We start from the raw sequence: 20898 nt of genomic DNA, 5'->3' as shown, positions 1-20898 counted from the left end.
AAATTGCAGGCAAACTTAAATAATACTTAAATAATACGAGAAAAATTCCTTCAAACAACAAAACACTTACTTACACCTAAATATTTTGAATACTTAAATACTAAAACCTAAAAATAAGAAACAATATAAAAAAGTTCTTTGCAAAAAATCAGAACACTTATCTTACACCTAAATATTTAAAATACTTAAAATAAGACAGAAAAATCAGAAACAATACGAAAAATGCTAAAATTTATGAAAAATAACTCCTTAAATATAAAGTCAATAAATGTTACAGAGAAAATATTGCATGAGCATAAGTAATTTTACTATAAGTAAAAATGCTTTCCACTACTTGGATTCGATTCTTATTCACTTTCCTTCACAACTCAATTGTGAGATTAACTGACAATTTGGCACCCTAGTGTTGCATGTCGAACGATTATCGATCGACAAATTGTCGCCAAACTCGAGAATATCGTCAAAATAACAATTAAAACAATTGAATTTTATAGTTTCATCTCACTTCTTTAATGAAAGGAGACCAAAAAACAAATGACATCTATTTGTTCGACATGCATCACTATGGCACCCTACCGGACGACTAAGCGACTACTTCACATTGACGCTAAATTTAAAATTTTAATATTTCAATTTTAAGTTGTGATTATATTTTAATACTAATCAAGAAGACAAAATACAAAAAAGAGTTCATACTTTGTTCGGTGAAACTCATAAACAATCCTAATTAATCGTACATTGAGATAAAAATCAGCTTTGTTAAATTTTAACCATATTTATAATCAATACGTTTTGATACAACAAACCAGTTTCAAAAACAGAAATAAATAAAAATCATAATAATAAAAAAAATTAATATATTTTGTTAAAAAAATTGTTTTAAAAAACATAAAAATTATTAAAAATATTTAAATAATAACTATTTTTGTTAAATAATATAAAAATATTTAAAAATTAAGGAGTCTTGAAAAAAAACGAATGTAACGAACCAATTGTTCGTTATTAATTAATATAAATAAACCCCATAAAAAGATGCCATACACGATTATTGCAAATAGACTAAATAAATTATGTGTATGTGTATACATATATATATATATATTTGTGTATATCAGTTTTTTTTGCCAATTATTAAAATTATAATTAATTTCGACAACCATGTGTCGAAATAGGTTTTTGACCTGCAATTACACCATTTCCTTTTAATTCTTCCTAAAATATTATTTCGAAAATTACGCTTGAATTAATGCACCCTCAATATATTGTGCAAGAAATTTCAAGCTACCTCGACAAAAGTAAAGATTATTAACCTCTGAATTCGGAGGTTAGCCACGCAAACTTTCATGTTAAATTAACAATAATTGTTGCTTAACAGTGATTGTTATAAATAATTGCAAGCTCTGCAATTAACAACAACTATAATGTATAAAATGTATTCCTCACTCTTTCTAGAGCGAGTATAACAAAATTGCAACGACAGCTAAAGTATCATCGCCGAGTCGCACAGGTCATACACCTTGCAACATATATATTATTTAGAAATAATAAAATTTCCACTTAATCCCCTCCTAACTTGGCGTAATTGTGGTGAATAAAACTTACAGAGACACTCCCAAAATTCACAGTCTTACGATATTATCGCGAGCGGTAATTATCGTTTGAGAGATTCTCATACGTAGAATTGTAAAAATTGTTGTGACAATTTTTACAATCGGATTGAATCTCCCGGCGAATAATTCCGCAGAATTATCGAGTATAATCGGATTTGTTTTACCGGCTGTCACGTAAATTTTCTTAATTTTTACAATAAAATTTTAAGTTACAACGGGACTATTTTTACGTTAGAATCATCGTTGATGATCGTATAATAGTCTTAAATTTAAAATCGGTAAAAATAAGAAATAAATAAACCAAGAATTCTACACTCGCGTAGAATTACGTGAGTAATCGCGGTGTGGATTCAACAAAAATCAACGCAAGTGTTCTTGTATTGAACGAAAAACTTTTTTATAATTTGCTGCCCGCTTTATTGTTAAGGCGGTAATTTAAGTTTCAACTAATTTGGGTGAGTTTTATTATGTACAACTTTATCTAAACCTTTTTATTGTTTTTGTTGTAAATCAAAGTGTAAGAATCTGAAAGAATAAATATGTCAATTATGCTACCTTACCTATTTTTCTTTTAATTGCGAGATATACCGTAGGAGAGGGATAGCCGATCCCATATTATTAAACCGATTGTTTTTCTTAACTTTTTGACTTTCGGGCTATTTGTGCTTCGAAGAGAGATAATTAATTTTTAAATAATTTCTAAAACGTAACAAATAGATGGTGGCAGCGGTGGGATTTTTCCCTTGTTTCTTGCCACACTTTTACAACAAAAATTATTTTATATAAAAATTAAAACAAAATTTTTATATCAATAAACAGTCATAAGTATAAGTCTTTCTTGGGTTCGTTGAACGGCCACTTGAATTTAATTCAAGGCAAAGCTAAATTTGATTTTTACTGGAATAAAAATTATAATTTTTGTATAAAATATAAAAATTAAAAATTCATTATTAAAAGTAATATAAATTCATTAATTCTATGCAATATATTCTGACACACTGACGTTGACCTGTAATAAGAAGCCGCATCAGGTTACAATTCGTACTGCGGAAGAGCATTGCATAATACTAAATAATTTAAAAGTCTCCCTTCTAATATTAGACCATTTAATTCCGACATTTAATTGCTTAAAAAAAACTATTGATTAATTAATAAAATAATCTTATTTAAATAATTTAATTGGTAATTCGTTTTCTAAAAATTTAAAAACCATGTTTTAATATACAACCATAAGTATCAGTCTTTTTTTGGGTTCGTCGAACGGCCACTTGAGATACTCAAGGTTAAGCAAAGTTTGATTGTTTATTGAAAAAGGTTGAATTGTTGGAGAATGATTTAGTTAAAATAAATTTGTCTTATAAGTTATATATGTATATACATATATAATTTATCTTTTTTTTTAAAGTCACATAAGGCTGTCGATTGATACCAGACGCCGCATCAGGTTACCGTCCTCGTAACTATATCTGGTGTAAGTTGACATTTAGAATAAAATAAATATTAAATGAATGTCATATTTAATTAAAATTGGAATTAATTAATCAATTTAATTGGGCTGACAATTAATCCATTCAATGTTAATAAAAATTTTGTTGTTGTTGTTTAAATGATTCATCAATTTTTTGTAAAACTGATTTTTACAATTCTTGTCCGAGGTACAATTGTGTTCTTGTTTTCCTTTCCTTATTAAAACATTAAGAGCGGCAAAAGCATATAAATTATAAAACATTTATAATTTCTATACTTTTCCACTCATACGCTCATCCTCATTAACGCTTAGGCGACGGTCTTCGACGAGCGTGAGGACTTGAAGCATTGAAATTTTTATGTTTTATTCTCAGAAAAGCTGAATTATTAATCGAATGAAAAATTTTGATTAATAAATCATTGCAATTTAGAAACTCATATAGACCCTAAATACTTGTCTATATTATCGAGATCTGAATTTCTGAATCCCTAAATGCCTAATAACAAGAACTATCAGTTGAACAACGCAGAGAAAAAAAGATCCAACAAAAGAAGAAGAGGTAACAAGATAGTAAATATAGTGTTACCTTCGTCTTCTTTTATTTACAGAAACTTGGTGAATCCACCTGCTAAATTCAGACCTGTAGCCAGGGTAACCCCAATTGTAAGAACCCCAGTTGTTCCTCAATTGGAAGAAATACCCCCAGTTCCTGGTTTGATACCAATTCAAAGAAACGTCATAGAAATAGATTTGACAATTGAAGAAGCACTTGGGCAAAGAGTGCGTGCTCAGCAAGAAGAAAACCGCACCCCCCAAGTAGTAAATTTGCAATTAATCGACGACGAAACGCTAACAGACGAATACAGTACACAAAACGATTCTAGCGACAGTGAAATCGAAATTGATTAACATAAAATACAATAAGATGAATATAAAGATATATATATATATATAAATAAATAAATATATATTTTTATTCATCATCGGAATCTATAGGGAGGTTAACCCTTTCTTTCTTGCAATTGAGGGAAGAATATCTAAATAAAAATAAGATAATTTTGTTATTATCATTCGTTCTTTGTATGTATTTATTCTTTCAGAGTTAATTGAATTATAATATGTAAGATGAATGGTGTATTACACGCGTGAAAAGTATATACATATATATAATGTATATACATTGAGTTCAGTGAATACTGAAAACACTGTGACCGAGTTGTAATCCAAGAACGCATCGGATTGCATCGCGAGTAAAGGCTCGCGCTACATAATAGACATCGACAATACGTTGCGACAGTCTAAAACAAAAAAAAAAAATTTTTTATTGAATTGATTAATTAATAGTTTAATTCTAATTTGAAAACAGTTATAACAATAACGAAATTGAGTTTGGCATAATTTAATTCGATTTTAAAAATATTAAATATAAAGAAGAATTTTTTTTTTTGTAACATACAATAGGCTGACTAGGCACAATAGCAAGTGGAAACTAGTTTAAAGACCGACTTGTCATTCACAATGAACGGAAATCAAACAAACGACCCTCCAAATGTAGTCTATGTTCCGGGGTTAGATCAAACCGCAGCCATGACGTCTATGATGGAATGTTTCACGGTCGAACGTGGAACTCATCATATTCCCTGCTTTAACGGCAAGGATCCACCTTTACGCGAATTTTTGCAAGACGTTACGAACGGTGCAGTATACATGACACCTACGACTGAAGCCGGATTTATTAAGGCTGTTTTGAGCAAATTAAAAGGACCTGCGCGAGAAAGCGTTAGAGACAAACAATTCAATAGCCTTAACGAATTGACAACACACTTAAAAAGGCGTTTTTCAACCCCTAAAACATACCAATATTACATAGACGCTATCGCAAACTTGCGAATGAAACAAACAGAAACGGTCAGTGACTATAATGACCGATTACAAGGTTTCATTGTAGGAGCAAAACATGCCCTTGAGGAAAAATATCCTGGGAACGTAGAAGGATCCACAATACCTCGACATCAAGTAATGATGATCCCTATTAAAGATTTTGCGTTAGATTCTTTTATCCGAGGGTTGCCCACAGACATCTCTACTCATGTTGACACCCGATGCCCCCGTGATATTAGCGAAGCTTTAGAATTTGCACTACATGCCGAAGAAAGAGATTTTTATGGAGAACGATACAGAGGATCATCTTACCGGATTATGAAGAACAACGATGAAGAGATTCATCATAACCACAGGGTATCTTCTCGTAACCCTAGGGCACTGGACTCTCATCACAAACAAGGGTCAACAGAAAATTTGAACGTAACTAAGCATCCCCTTGGAGCAATTCCAAACCTACCACCTTTTCAAATGCCTTATCCTCCTATGTATTATCCTTATCATCCACCTCCAGGATATCCACCTTTCCCGCCCTATACGCCATACCCTTACCAACCTAGGGAAGCCCAACGAAATGGAGTTGCCACTCCCCCTCGCTCAACGTCCCCCGGATTAACGAAACATTTAAACTTGCCGCCGATTCATCCAATGGACGCATCGATGAATCTACCACATCGCGAGCGTCCAAAGAGTGTGACTTTCCAAACGTCGGTCGGATCCTTAGGGCAGGAACCAAGACCAAAGACTCCCCCGTCGTTGAATTAAAATCAGAGGATTTTATTAACGACAAGGTTTGTTTTCTGGTTGATCCTGGTTCCGATACCAATTTGATAAAATTAGAAGCATTAAAAACCCATTTGTTAGTCACTACGAAAAATAAGGTAGTGATCACAGGCATTACGAGGCATGCCGTAGAAACACTCGGCACTGTCGAACTTAGGCTTCATAATAGAGACATCGAATTTCAAGTAGTTAAAAATTCCTTCCCCATATCTACACAAGGAATTCTCGGTAGACCTTATCTGCGACAAGAACAAGCTCAACTCTCTTTTAGACATAATACATTGATCACAATTTCCGAACCAACCAGGCCGTTACACTTCGTCGACGAAGAATCGCGAACAGCCAAAAACGAATTAAGGAGCGAAATTAAACCCTTTAAAAGGGTATTAACAATCAAAGCTAGAACTCGTCAACCTATCGCCATACACACAAACTCAGACATGAAGGAAGGTTATCTGCCAAGAATTAATACACCGGATGGAGTATATGTAGGAGAAGCACTAGTAAAGAATCGCCATGGCACATGTTATACTATGGCTGTAAATACCAGTAATGAGGACATTCAATTTGAATTGGGACCTCAGAAACTCTTTCCATATGAATATTACCGTTTTTGGGAAGAAGAGTCGTCCGAATCAGAATTCGAAGAATCAACTAGTGAGCCGACAAATAACTACGAAAATAGAGTGTTCAAGGTCAAAGAGGCCCTTCATACTTCTCATCTATCTGAAGAAGAAAAGGCCTGTGTTATGAAGTGGGCTGAGGATTATGCTGACATATTCCATATTACTGGCGAAAAACTAACTTGTACGCATTTGATACAGCATCGGATTCCAACTATCGACGACACAGTTATTCATCGTAAACAATACAGAAGACCCCATGAGGCCATAGAACAGGCTGATGCTCAAATAAAAAAACAATATGATGCAGGACTCCTGAGCAAATCTGACTCGCCGTACAATGCGCCACTCCTTATAGTACCAAAGAAAATGGACAACTCTGGAGTAAGAAAATGGAGGGTAGTTATAGACTACCGCGCCCTTAATGATAAAATGATAGGGGATGCTTATCCCCTCCCCAATATATCAGAGATATTTGATCGTCTTGGGGGTGCTCAATATTTTACAGTTTTCGATCTCGCAAGCGGTTTCCATCAAGTCGAAACCCACCCCGATGATCGACACAAAACAGCCTTCTCTACTGGCCGGGATCATTATCAGTACGATAGGATGCCCATGGGAATCAAAAATGCTCCCGCAACATTCCAACGCCTCTTAAATGAGGTGCTCAAAGGAATGCTCGACGTGGAAGCATTTGTGTACCTAGACGATATCATCATCTTTTCAACCACATTAGAGGAGCATGACAAGAGAGCACGAAGACTATTTAATAGATTACGAGACGCTAATTTGAAGTTACAACCGGACAAATGTGACTTTATGAAAAAGGAAACTGCATACTTAGGCCACATTATTAGCAAGGACGGGGTAAAACCGAACCCAGCTAAAATAGAATCTGTTAAAAATTTCCCCAAGCCTACCATTCCTAAAAATGTTAGAGAATTTTTAGGACTCACAGGGTATTATCGGAAATTCATAAAAGACTACGCAAAGATTTCAAAACCCCTTGTCGATCTTCTCAGAAAGGATTGTGTATGGGAATGGGGACCCCGACAAAAGTCCAGTTTTCAAAAACTTCGACACACCCTTTGCCGGGCACCAATTCTACAGTTTCCAGATTTCTCTAAACCTTTTAAACTGACTACCGATGCATCAACATGTGCTGTTGGAGCCATTTTAACTCAAGAAGTAGATGGTAAAGACATGCCAGTGGCCTATTTTTCGAAGGTTTTAAATCCCTGTGAGCAACGATATGAAGACGTAGAAAGAGAATGTCTTGCAGTATTATATGCTGTAGAACACTTCCGACCCTATTTGTACGGACAATCATTTACCTTGTCTTGCGACTGCGAACCGCTCAGTTGGATGTCATCCGTGTTGAATCCTGGAACAAGACTAATTAAGTGGAGACTGAAGTTGAAGAACTATACGTACAAATTTGAGTACAAGAAGGGCAAGCTTAATAATGGAGTGCAAGCACTGTCAGAAAATCCGTCAGTAGGTAGAAGCGAAGATGACTCCGAATCTATAATTACTTCGGACTCTGACAGTGAATTGACCGATGCACAACCAACCCTTAGAGCCTTGCCAGTGACTCAATCTCAACCCCCGAAGAGAACAGGGTTAAGATCTTCTCAAGCACCTGTAAGGATGACGGCCAGCGAAGCGCCTCGTCCCATTACAATACTAAAAAGACCGACTACCTTACCAATGAGGCGAACCAAGTCCGAAGCAGAAACTAAGGATACTAAAACGAAAAAGAAATTAAACCTTCCACCTCCACCTATTCCAATCAAGAAAGGCCCAGGAAGGCCCAGAAAGGAAAATCCCACATTTCCAAAATCCTCAAAGGACACCAAGGAATTAGATAAAAAGTTAAAGCAATCGACCTCTGCAGTAATTGAAGGACCAATTGCTTCTAGACTCAGAACCAGAAAACAAACGATACCTGAGGAAGATTCCGCGGAAGGAGACGAATCCTCATCAGACGAATCTTTTCTGGAAGAAGAATCCGACCCTCCAGTGTTTCGTACTAGCGCAAGCACTTTACCCTCGCTAGGGCCCTCGAAAATGAAACACAACGCGAAGGAACAAATCCTGCCGACCAAACAAGGATTATCAGATCTAATGTTTCCATGTGCAACATCTGAACCACAAGTTGAAGTGTATATAGATGGCGCTTGCCAAAACAACGGAAATGAAGAATCAATAGCCGGTATAGGAGTCTGGTTTGGCGATGACCACCCACTAAACGTATCCCAACGCGCAACTGGCCGACAAACAAATAATTCGGCCGAAATCGAGGCAGCAACGGTGGCTGCCATAAAAGCAAAGCAAGGAGGGTACAAAAGACTAAAAATTATCACTGATTCTAAATTCTTAGTGGATAGTATGACAAAATGGATGCCTCGATGGAAGGAAAACAATTGGAAAACATCTACTAATAAGCCCGTTCAAAATCAGCTTGAGTTTCAAAGGTTGGAGAATGAATTAGCTATTTTAGACGTTGAGTTCGAACATGTCCCAGGGCATCAAGGGATTCATGGCAATGAGATGGCAGACTATTTAGCTACACAAGCTATAGAGATTGCAATAGCAAAACCCTCAGACGAAATGGCTGAGCAAGATCAAGCTCCCGCTCCCGAAATCATTGACGTCCCAAAAGTTCCTGATGATAGCGATGATACTACTGACAAAGATACGGTTCCTGAATCTAGAAAAGAAAATTTTAAAAGAAATCTCGAGAAATCAATAAATAAATTCAATGAAACCTTACAAAAAACGAAGATAGTATCTCAGGACCTTACCAATCGATCCCTAATCTGGGATCATGAAGGCATGGACGAGACTCTTCAACATTCAAGAATGTGCGTGTCTGACGGTGAAGAAAACGATGAACGTCTCAAACTATTGGAGGCCCAAGATCCTTGCGGCGAATACGACGATGATCTATTTTCCACTAGAATCCAGAATTTCCTTAAAAATTTTGACGATCCAAGGGTACCTAATTGGCCTGGAAAATCGTTATCCGAAAATGAAAATGAACAATCACAAATCAACAGACAGCTGGAGTCACAGGACAAGGGATCAGAAGAATCGGAAAATTCGGAACTTGACGAAGTTCCACAACTACCAAGATTTCAAAGGTTTAATCAACTTCCAAATCCGACGAAACACGTTTCTTTTCAAACTCCGTCCACTTCAACTTTTCCTTATGCTCAATCCACCCCATATCTAATTGAGTACAACAACGATAATGATGCTAAAACCCCATCAATATATCGAAACATTGATACAGCATCGAATCCGATTAAGCCTGCAAAACGCAAGACAGAAATTCAACCACGAAAGTTAATTTCTACTCTGGACGGCACAAAGAAGCAACCTGTTCGTGCTTCTGATGTTCTACTTGATCATGCGCTGCATGAACCACCTATCCCCTCCAAAGAAAAATGTATTAAAAACGAATGGCTCGAACCCTTAACCTACAAAAGAAACAACTATGCGCACTTTATTTCTGCAGATTGCGAACCTGTCAACCCCATCTGCAAATTGTTAATAGCTACAGAGTACATAGATCCTAAGGACTTAAAGGATCAAAATCCCTCAATAGGTCAAGTTCTGGTGACTCCAAACGGACAATATAACACCTATTCAATGGTAATAAAGAACAGATACAACGACCCCATCAATTGGAATTATGTTCGAACAGGACTAAAAGGACTACAGCTCGCCTTAAAAAGAGATAACCAACAAGGTTGCCGGATGGCAAATTCCGGAGATTTACTAGGCTCATTACCTCAAAATTATTTAGATGAACTCGTTACAAGTATGTTCCGTGGTGGCGATGTCCTCATCACACTTTGCCACGGAAAAATAGAAGTTCCTTCTCCGGAACTTCGTCCGAAGATACTAAAAGAATTTCACAAGAGCCTAATCGGTGGCCATAAGGGCATAACCAAGACTTATAAGAGAATAAGAGAAAGGTACACTTGGCCTGGGTTACGCAATGATGTCATAGAATATATTAGAGAATGTCGGACCTGTCGAGAAAACAAGCTAGTCAGGGCAAGAACACGAGAGCCTATGATCATCACCGACACTCCAGCAGAACCATTTGAAAAGGTATCACTAGATATAGTGGGAAAGCTAAGAACTACTCCTAATGGAAATAGGTACATTTTAACAATGCAAGATAATTTCAGCAAATATTGCATTGCAGTACCAATATCTGACACTCAAAGTACAACTGTCGCCCATGCAGTAGTGACGGAACTGATATCCAAATTCGGAGCCCCGAGATGCATTCTAACCGACAAAGGTGCGAATTTTATTAGTTCATTAATGCGGAAATTGGAAAAATTATTCCAAATTAAACAAATAACAACCTCCGGTTATCGACCCCAGACCAACGGATCATTAGAACGAAGTCATATCGTGCTGGCCGATTACATAAAGTGTTACGCGAAAGTCTTTGACGACTGGGACCGACTACTACCCTTTTGCATGCTCGCGTACAATACGTCTGTTCACGAAGCGACCAATTTCACACCCCACGAACTTGTATTCGGGAGATTAGCGCGAATGCCTAGTGCCTTCCCACAAGGCCCCGAACTAGAGACATATGGTTCTTATCTTCGTGACCTTATCACCAGATTGGGCGAGACCCAAAACCTCGCCTCGAAAAATCTCGTTAGTTCAAAAATTAATTCAAAAAAATTTTATGATTCCAAGGCTCGGCCATTAAAGGCTCAAATCGGAGATGTAGTCTACGTACAAAAAGAGGTACGATTAAATAAATTTGATAAAAGAGCCGATGGACCCTACGTTATTGTAGCCTTTACAGAAAACAACAACGTAGTTTTGGAAGATGAATCTGGAAATAGGGTTACGAAACATAAGGACAAAGTACTTCCTACTTATTGCTGAAGTTGTACTAATATTGCTTTGATTTCAGGAAAACACTACTTTGAGATGATCGCTATTCTATTTCTGATTGTTGTGACATTAACTACCATCTTAGCAGGCAACCAGGAGGGTGAAGGATATTATCTAACCATGTTTAATCAGAGCACGGGGATATATTATGAGTACAAAGGGGGAATGAAAATATCTGCTTCCAACTGGAGAGTTGCAGTGTTTCTAAATACGGATCAACAATTGGAGTGGCTACAGGAAATAAATAAAAAAATTAGCAGAATTTATGGAAATTGTCCGCTTCAATTACCAGGTTGTACAGCTTACATAAAGGAATTCAATTGGGAGGATAGCCAGGACACGGCAAAAGATCTACAAGACGAGTTTATCATCGAGTTAGCCGAATTGAAAAGGGTTAATCACATTTCTCCCATACGAACTCAAGGAAATACAAGAGTAAGAAGACGGGTACCCCTATTAGGTGTTCTTGGAAGAATTGCTGGACCTATAGTAGGAGTATTGTCCTATGAAGACGGAGAACAAATTCAAGCTCAAATAGAAGAATTAAACTCCGCGGAAGCAAATCTATCGCACTTGATAGGAAAGCAGACCCATGTAGTTAGAGCTCAACTGGATACTCTTTATAAACGAGCTGAAATCCAAGAAAATAACATCAGGACAATAGGAGAACAGCTAAGTAATCTGACTGAATTAATAAAGAAGTCGCATCAAGGCGCTGCTCATGAGACATTCTACAGAGATTTAAATAATCTTCTCAACAAAATAAAAACCCAGCTAAGACATAACATAAAGGCTGGATCCCGGATGATCGAAGTTATTCGTTCAGCAAGAAAAGGGCAAATGCATCCGGCCCTAATCTCTATTAAACAAATAATGCCGATCCTGAGAGATATACAAGACCACCAACCATCAGTTTCCATTCCAGTTAGAGGACCCGAATACAGCCTAGAAGAAATTATACGAATTTCAAAAACATCTATCCTATTAGAAGAAGGCCATCTCAAGATTTTGATAGATATACCCTTATTGGAAAAGACGGACTACACTTTATATCAATTACATTCATTCCCCGTGTTTCAAGAAATATTTGGTAATCAAACTGGACGGATATCTATTAAATCCAAATATGCATACATTGCTGTTGACGATGCTTCAAGAACCTACATTCCAATGAAACAAGAAGAATTGGATATGTGCAGAAAAATTTCAGATTACTCTCTATGTTCAAGCGGAATGGCCATATATGAGGTTCACGGAAAACCTAGTTGCGAAATCCAATTACTGTTAAATCCAACGGTAGAAGCAATGAGAAAATGTAATATTCAGCTCGAATACGGTAAAACATACCAGTGGACTAAACTTGACTCTATTGGAGGCTGGTTGTATTCCGTAAAAGATCCAACTAATTTAAATGTTCGCTGCCCACCATCTGCGGGCTCACAGTTGAAAATCAATGGGATGGGTTTATTACAACTTGCACCAGGCTAAAGCAGAAGGAACAACCGAAATAATTTACGAAGCTGAGTTAGGAATAGATTTAGACGTCCTATCTCCAGCAATTGCAGAAGCAAAAATCTCCAGACTGAAGAATACTAAGGAAATAGTTGCCGAAGAAAAAGAATTTTTCAAGAATTCTCAAACTTTGGATGACCTAGAACAACAACTCAACGAATTCTCGTTAAGACGATTAGAGAAAAGTCAACATCAATATTGGATGAAAGGAACCTACCTTGGTATAGGAATTGTTTTGCTTACTATCGTCGCTTATTTTCTGTTTCGAAGATACACCACTGTCCATGCAAAAAGGGTATTGATTGGAGAAGTACCAACACCATCACGCTTCTATCTCCCTAGAATGACAGAAAGACTTAATCTAAAGAGAGCGAGTGCACCATCAATACGCCAGGATCAAGAGGCATATGCTTCACTCCCACCAAGAACAGAAACTCCCTCTGTTATGCCTAGAAAAATGACATCTTCAAACATAGTCAAGGAAAATCTTAAACAAACAACATGTAAGACAGTTTCACCTTTAGAAGATTCTGCACCAAAATCTCCTGATGCGATACCAGGCACTTCAGAAGACAACAAGGAAGATCCTCAAAAACTACCAGGAAGATCAGGGCGAAATTACCCACAAATCCCCGTACAAGATTTTCCCCCCTACTAATGATATAAATTAACATATCTTAATATATACAGTAAGGTTTTTTTGGAACCAAACATAGAGTTGTTGTGTATTAAGAAATACTTCCAAATATATTCGAAAGTAATTCGAAAAGATATTAGTCAGGGGCATTTTTGAAATTCGCGCGAGAAATGGCGACGCGTCTTCTGCTAAAGTACAACTCACTCATAGACGTAGAAATAGAAAAATTGTCGAAAATCGTGATTCGTATATGGCAGTTGTTTTAACTGTTAAAATGAAAAATAATGTTTAAAAATTGAAAAAAATTATAATAATGTAAGAAAATTAATTGAAAACATGATTAATGTTGTTGCCGGTGAGGGAATATTATTGTTAGTCGAGGAAAAATAGTTTTCGTAAAATGTGAGGTTATGTCGCTTTGTTGACAAACAAAATTTACTTTAAGAAGCCGGCAAAATGTGAAAATTTTTATTGAAAAGTGATTGTTTATTAAAAAGGATATAACAAACGTTTTTAGGAGAAATAAGAAGGATTTTTTCATATTGGTAAGTACAGTTTAATGTTTTACGACAAAAGATTTTTTCTTTGATAAAAAGAGAGAATAGTTGGGATACAATTAACTTTTCAAGATTTAAATGTTAATAGAAAAGAAAATTTAATTGAAAAGAAATAAATTTTAAACTAACAAATACAATAATAATTATTGGCATAATTTTTTTTGGAAAATCTTAGTGTTTAGACTTACAATAAAAGTGTTAAAAATTAATTTTAAATCTGCTAACTCACAATAGATAATTGAATTGTAATGAAGTAAATTTATTTTAATACAAAGTTTAAAGACAATTGGGAGAAAATTATTGTTAATTTTAATATAAAAATTTATAAGAACGAAATGTATTAAATGATACATTTTGGGTGATTATTTTATTCTTTTGAAAATGATTGTAAATTGTTCACAATTTACAACAAGTGTAAATAACTGAGAAAAATTGTTATTTAATTTAAAGTTTAGAGATGCAATGTTAAAAATAATTAATTAATTTTATTTTGTGGATTTTTGTTTCAGAAAACAATGAAGCCACCGAGGAGAAAATTGATGTTTTGGAAAAAAGTAGTATTGAGGCAGTTGCCTCATTCGAGAGAAAATTATGAATGTCTGTTTCTTCCAATGATTTTTGAATTTTGGAAATAAATTTTAATTTCTTTTTTCTTATTTTCAGTTACATTTAATGCAGCTAGAGTTGCTGCTTTACCACCATTCAGATTTTCTGTTGCTGCCGTTGCTGATAATAGTAATAATGACGATGACAATGACGTTGAAATAATTTTCGCAAGGTTTGCACTGACGAAAGTATTGACGATATACGCTGACAACTGCTGTTCACGATGATTCAGATCCAGCTCATAAGGAGAATAAGAATAAGAATTATATTTTTCTTAATTTTCTCTTTTATTGATAATATAATATCTTAACTAATTTATTTACAATAAAAAATAACAAACAATCAATTTTCAGATTTACGACCGCGGATCCAAAAGGCATAATGAGAAAACAAGAAGTTCATTCCACTAAGCATGGAATTTGACAACGCAGAAGAAAAAAGAATCAACTTTCAACGACTTTCAATCTCTGCTCAAAATTTTTCAAAATCTTTTCTTTCTCTCAAATTTAGAATTTCCTATTTAGACAATTTAAGTATTTCACACTTTTTCGGTCCCATCCATAAAGTAAAGAAGAATGTTGCTTTTTTACAAAAATATTTCGTTTAACGTTAACATTCCTTTTCTGTGATGAAAGAATTAGAAAATTTAAATTTTCTTTAATTCATTGTTTCTGAGAAATTCAGACTTTTCAGACAATTCTAGTATTTCATAATTATACGATTTCATCCGCAAAGTGAAGAAAACTAGTTGCTTCTTTAAAAAAGAATTCTCTTTAACACTGCAAATTCTTCTTTCATAGACGGAAAACTTAGAAATTTAGAATTTTTAGTTTTTAAAAATTCGTTTTTCCTGGCAAATGCAGATTTTTCACATTAGGTAATTCTAGGTTTTCAGAATGATTCAAGTCCATTCATAGAGTGAAGAAAAGTAGTTGCTTTTTTAGAAAAGTATTTCGTTTAACTGTAAAATATTTTTTTCTTTGAAAACAAATTTAGAAAATTTTAATTTTCTCAAACTCGTCTTTTCTGTAAAATTCCGACTTTTCAAATTAGGTAATTTTAGTTTTTCAGACTTCTTCGATCCTATCTATGAAGTAAAGAGAAGCAGTTGTTTTTTTAAAAAATTGTTTCGATTATTTAAAAAAATTTTTTTTCTTTGATGTAAAATGTAGAAAAATTTTAATTTTCTCTAACGAAGTCTTTTCTTTCAAATTTAATCTATTCCAATCAGGTAATTTTAGTTTTCTAGATTTTTTCGATCCCATTTATAAAGTTTTTGTTTATGCAGTTTCTTTTTTTAAAAAAATGTTTTGATTAATTTAAAAATTTCTTTTTCTTTAATGAAAATTGAAAAAATTTTAATGTTTTGAAACTCATGTCTTTCAAATTCATGCTTTCCAAATTAGGTAATTCAATTTTTTCAGACTTATTTGATTCCGTCATAAGAATGAATAAAAGTAGTTGCTTTTGTAGAATATTATACCATTGAGCATTGAAAATTATTTTTTTAATTTAAGAAAAACTTAAAAAATATAAATTTTCTCAAATTCATTTTTTCAAATTCAGACTTTTTAATTTAGTTACATCAAGTTCTGTACACTTTTTCCAAACCACAATTAGAGTTAAGAAAAGTAGATCGTTTTAAAAAAAATAATCACATTTAATTTTCTAAATCAGTTTTTTTACTCGACGCATAAGTTATTTAAGAAGCTACAGTTTCTTCGAGAATCCAATTTATTTGTTAAATTCAGACCTTTGAAATTAAATGATTCAGATTTCGTAAACAATTTTGTCTTCTCGCAAATCGTATTTATTTCGTAAAATTTCAACTTTTCAAAGAAGATAATTCTAGTTTCGTAAACAATTTTGATTCTTTTCATAATGTGAAAGAAAGAAGTTGCTATATTAGAAAATTATTTCATTTTAATTTACAATGATTCTTTAGTCAAATACATTTCAGTTTTTGCAACTTTGTTTTCTATTCTCTCAAATTCTTACTTTATAAATTAGATACCTTCAAATTTTTAACGCACTTTCCTTTTAATGTTTAAAGTGAAGAAAAGTAACTGCCATTGTTGTAAAGTTATACGTTTGACTTTACAATCATTTTTTTTGATGAAAAATTGAATGTTTTCAATTATCACAAAATCGTTTTTCTTTTACCATAAAATTGATACCTTTAAAAATGAATTCCGATTGGTTTCTCAACTTGATTATGCCCAGTCCTGAGTAGTAAAGATATTTTTTCTAAAAAAAAATTATTTTTTTTTGTTTTTTTGCGATTTTTTTCATTAATTAGCGATAATTTCTAGATTCCATGCTTGCAAATATCCCTTTTGGTTTATAAACTTGACCCCCGAGTAAAAAGTTTCAGGCAATTATATTTTAATTATTTAGGAAATTTTAGTTGTCTCAAAATTGTTTTTCTTTTGCTACATACAGTTTTTTCAAATAGATTATTTATTTAACATTTCGCACAATTTTGAATTTCCTTTATTGGAATGAAAGAAAGTAAATGCTTATTTACAAAAGTAATCCGTGAAATTTCTTATGTACGAAGAATTCACGAAATGAAATTTTTCCAAATTTTTTTGTCCTGGCAATTTCTAAATTGCGTCCAGTCTATGGGATTTACATTTAGAATGAGGAAGAAATTAAGTTTTTGCAAATATGTAGCTCTTGACAGTGTCAGAATTTTTTTGTCTACAAGAATGTTGAGATACCCATATTTTCTTACAGTTGTGTTCTGTAAAATAATGACTTTTTAAGTTAGTTAATTAAACTATTGTACAAATTTTTACTTATTTAAAGTAGTTGCTTCGCAGAAAAGTACCAGCTTCAACCATTTTATTTAAACGGAATATTTTAAGATATTGTGAAATCTAAAATTATTTTTTTATGATTTGAATTGAAATCTGTTTTTATTGCAAATTTAAAAATTCTTATTAAGATAATTTATATGTTGTACTCGCGTTTCATTTATTATTAGAATAGAGTTTAAAATAAAAATAATTTACTTTGATATTTCTACTCCCTGGACCGTTTAAAGAAAAGGTGTCAAATTACGACTTTTAATAATTTTCTTTTTAGATTTATTTTTTTTAATTACAATTTCAACGACGTTTTTTAGAGCATATGTTTGCTACCATTACAAGAAAATGATTCTTTTTCATTATGAAATGAACGGAAATAAACAATAATATTGTTAGTTACAATAAAATGACAATAAGTAATAATAAAAATAACAGTAATAATAATGATGATAATGTTATAATGTATAATAAAATAATGTATCCAACGATTAATAAATATTTATCTTAACAGATATTCGAAAAGACCGCCTTCTGCCGCAATGCAGGCTCTCAATCTTCTTTCTACTTCTTCGCCTGTTACCTTCCTCAGAACTTCTGGCCTGGTATTCCCCGCAATCTCCAATATACGCCTTCTTAATTCTGCTGTATTTGGAATTCGGTCATATCGATATAATTTGCTTTTCATGTAACCCCAGAAGAAAAAATCTAAGGGGGTACAATCAGGGGACCTTGGAGCCCACGGAATGGAGGGGCTGAACTTCCCGATCCACCGGTTGTCGAACATTTCATTTAAAATTGCCCTTACATCACGGGCAGTATGTGGTGGTGCTCCGTCTTGTTGCCACCAAATTGTCTGTTAATTGTTAATTATTATTATTTTCTTAATAAATTTTTTCTAAATTCTTTATTGTTTTATTTATATTGATGAAAGCTTAGCATTTTTTTTAAGCAATGTTAGTGTTTTACTTACAATGTCCTCGTCACCTAGAGCCTCAACAATCGCTGGACCAATGTGATTTGTCAGCATCTCTTGATATTTCGCAGCATTCATATTCCCTTCAATAAAGAATGGTCCAATCAACTTGTCATCGAGAATCCCACACCACACATTTACTTTTTCTTGGTATTGTGAATGTGTGGGCACGATTTCTCGAGGATTCGTCCTGGACCATGTTCGCAGATGCTGAATGTTCCTTTTGCCATCAATCCAAAAGGAACATTCATCCGTCCATAGAATCCTGTGCTTCATTGTAGGATCTTGCTGGAAATGATCAAGCAGCAGCTGACACATCTGGAGACGTTGAGGTTTATCAATCTCTTTCAAAATTTGACCATTTCGTACTTTGTAGGGGAAGTAACCATTTTTTTTCAAAATCTTCAAAACAGAAGATTTTGAGACTCCAAGATCTTTCGCAATTTGTCTCGATGTTGCATGCGGATCAATTTCAACGCAGCCACAAATGCGGATTTCCATTTCCTCATCTATGCGGTAAGGAACTCTTTTCTATCGAAAAGAAGTAAATTAAGATTTGATTAGTATTTCCCTTCAGTACGACAAAAATTTAATTCAAAATAAATTTCCACATTTCTTAAAACTGCAAAATTATTTACATTATTTCTCACATCATAATTTCAAAAATAATAAAATTACTTTATACTAACGAATAATAAAAAGTAATAATAATGATAATAAAAATAATAATTTGTAATATTAATTTACCCGTGGTCCATCATGGTGATTATCGTTTAGACATCCGTGTTCCTGATACTGATGCAAGCACCTGTGAACAGTGTACAGCGAAGGAATCGGTGCATCGGGATATTCGACTGCAAATAAATCCCTTGCAACTCTCATGCTCGAACCTTGAATCTGGACGTCCACTAAGAACTTCTTTTGCTCCATTGTATAAATTCGAGGCATTTTTGTAACTATCTCGATTTCCTGAACGATCGCAATAATACCAAGTTATTCGTCAAGAAAGTTTTTCGGTAAAGCAGAAAAAACTATTGCTATTTTTAGAAGGAACTACGTTAATCAAAGTTGCAAATCATTAATAATTGTTAAAAAATAATGTCGCGTTAAAGAAATAGTTCTTTTGATCACTGTTGGTAATTTTTTACACGGAAGGCAAAAAGTTCTAGAATAAACAACGGTAGTCAAAAGAACTATTTCTTTAAGGCAACATTATTTTTTAACAATGGTTAACGATTGACAACTTTGATTAACGTAGTTTCTTCTAAATATGTCATTATTTTCTTCACTGTTTTGTCCAAAATTAAAAGAGTCATTTAAATAACTCGATCAGTGCTAATGCGCAGGTCCCCTGCTCTCAGCTGGAATCTGGTTCAAGAAGGGACTTTGCATGACGCGCTGATAGAGTTATTTGACAGGAGCTTGGCATCATTGGGATCGTTTAGGAAATCTAGTAGTTTCAAAAATGCCTAGAGTTTTTGTAATGGAGCAAAAGAAATTCTTAGTGAACATCCAAATTCATGATTCAAATATGACAGTTTTGAGCGATTTATTTGCAGTCCAATATCTAGATGCAACAAGACGGAACACCACCACACGGAAAAAAATTTTAAGACGTGAACGAACGATTTTGGGAATATATTTAATATGAAAAAAGACACAACCAACGCTGGGAATTTAGCTTCACCGCAATAGTCGAATGTTTAGCCTATTCGGCTAAAGTGAACATAAGTTGAATCTCATTCGTCAGCCATATTGAAAATATTTGGAAATTTACCGTTCTTACCAAGAAATATTTCTTAAATCACAAATATCAAATTTTGTGATCTTTAATTTTAAAACAGTTTTAATTTGAATTTATTTTCAATTGTTTGTAATATGAAATATAAAATTGAAAAGAATTAAAAATAAGCATTTAATATTACTCTACATAATTTTAAGTATATTTGTCATTTTTTGGTTATGTTGTTCTTTAACTAAAATCCAATATCGCCAGTCCGGTGATATTGCCATTATCGCTCGTTCATTTTCAACTAAATGTTTAGCTGTTTTGGCTAAAACATTCACCGGTTCAGTTGTAGTTTTTTTTCCGTGCACATACTGCCCGTGATGTAAGGGCAATTTTAAATGAAATGTTCGACAACCGGTGGATCGGGAAGTTCAGCCCCTCCATTCCGTGGGCTCCAAGGTCCCCTGATTGTACCCCCTTAGATTTTTTCTTCTGGGGTTACATGAAAAGCAAATTATATCGATATGACCGAATTCCAAATACAGCAGAATTAAGAAGGCGTATATTGGAGATTGCGGGGAATACCAGGCCAGAAGTTCTGAGGAAGGTAACAGGCGAAGAAGTAGAAAGAAGATTGAGAGCCTGCATTGCGGCAGAAGGCGGTCTTTTCGAATATCTGTTAAGATAAATATTTATTAATCGTTGGATACATTATTTTATTATACATTATAACATTATCATCATTATTATTACTGTTATTTTTATTAT

Source organism: Leptopilina boulardi, unplaced genomic scaffold, assembly GCF_019393585.1.
Source record: "Leptopilina boulardi isolate dan_hultmark-lab unplaced genomic scaffold, ZJU_Lbou_2.1 LbouV2_292, whole genome shotgun sequence".
Taxonomy (NCBI): domain Eukaryota; kingdom Metazoa; phylum Arthropoda; class Insecta; order Hymenoptera; family Figitidae; genus Leptopilina; species Leptopilina boulardi.
The sequence above is the reverse complement of the archived record's forward strand: the minus strand, read 5'-3'. Positions refer to the sequence as shown.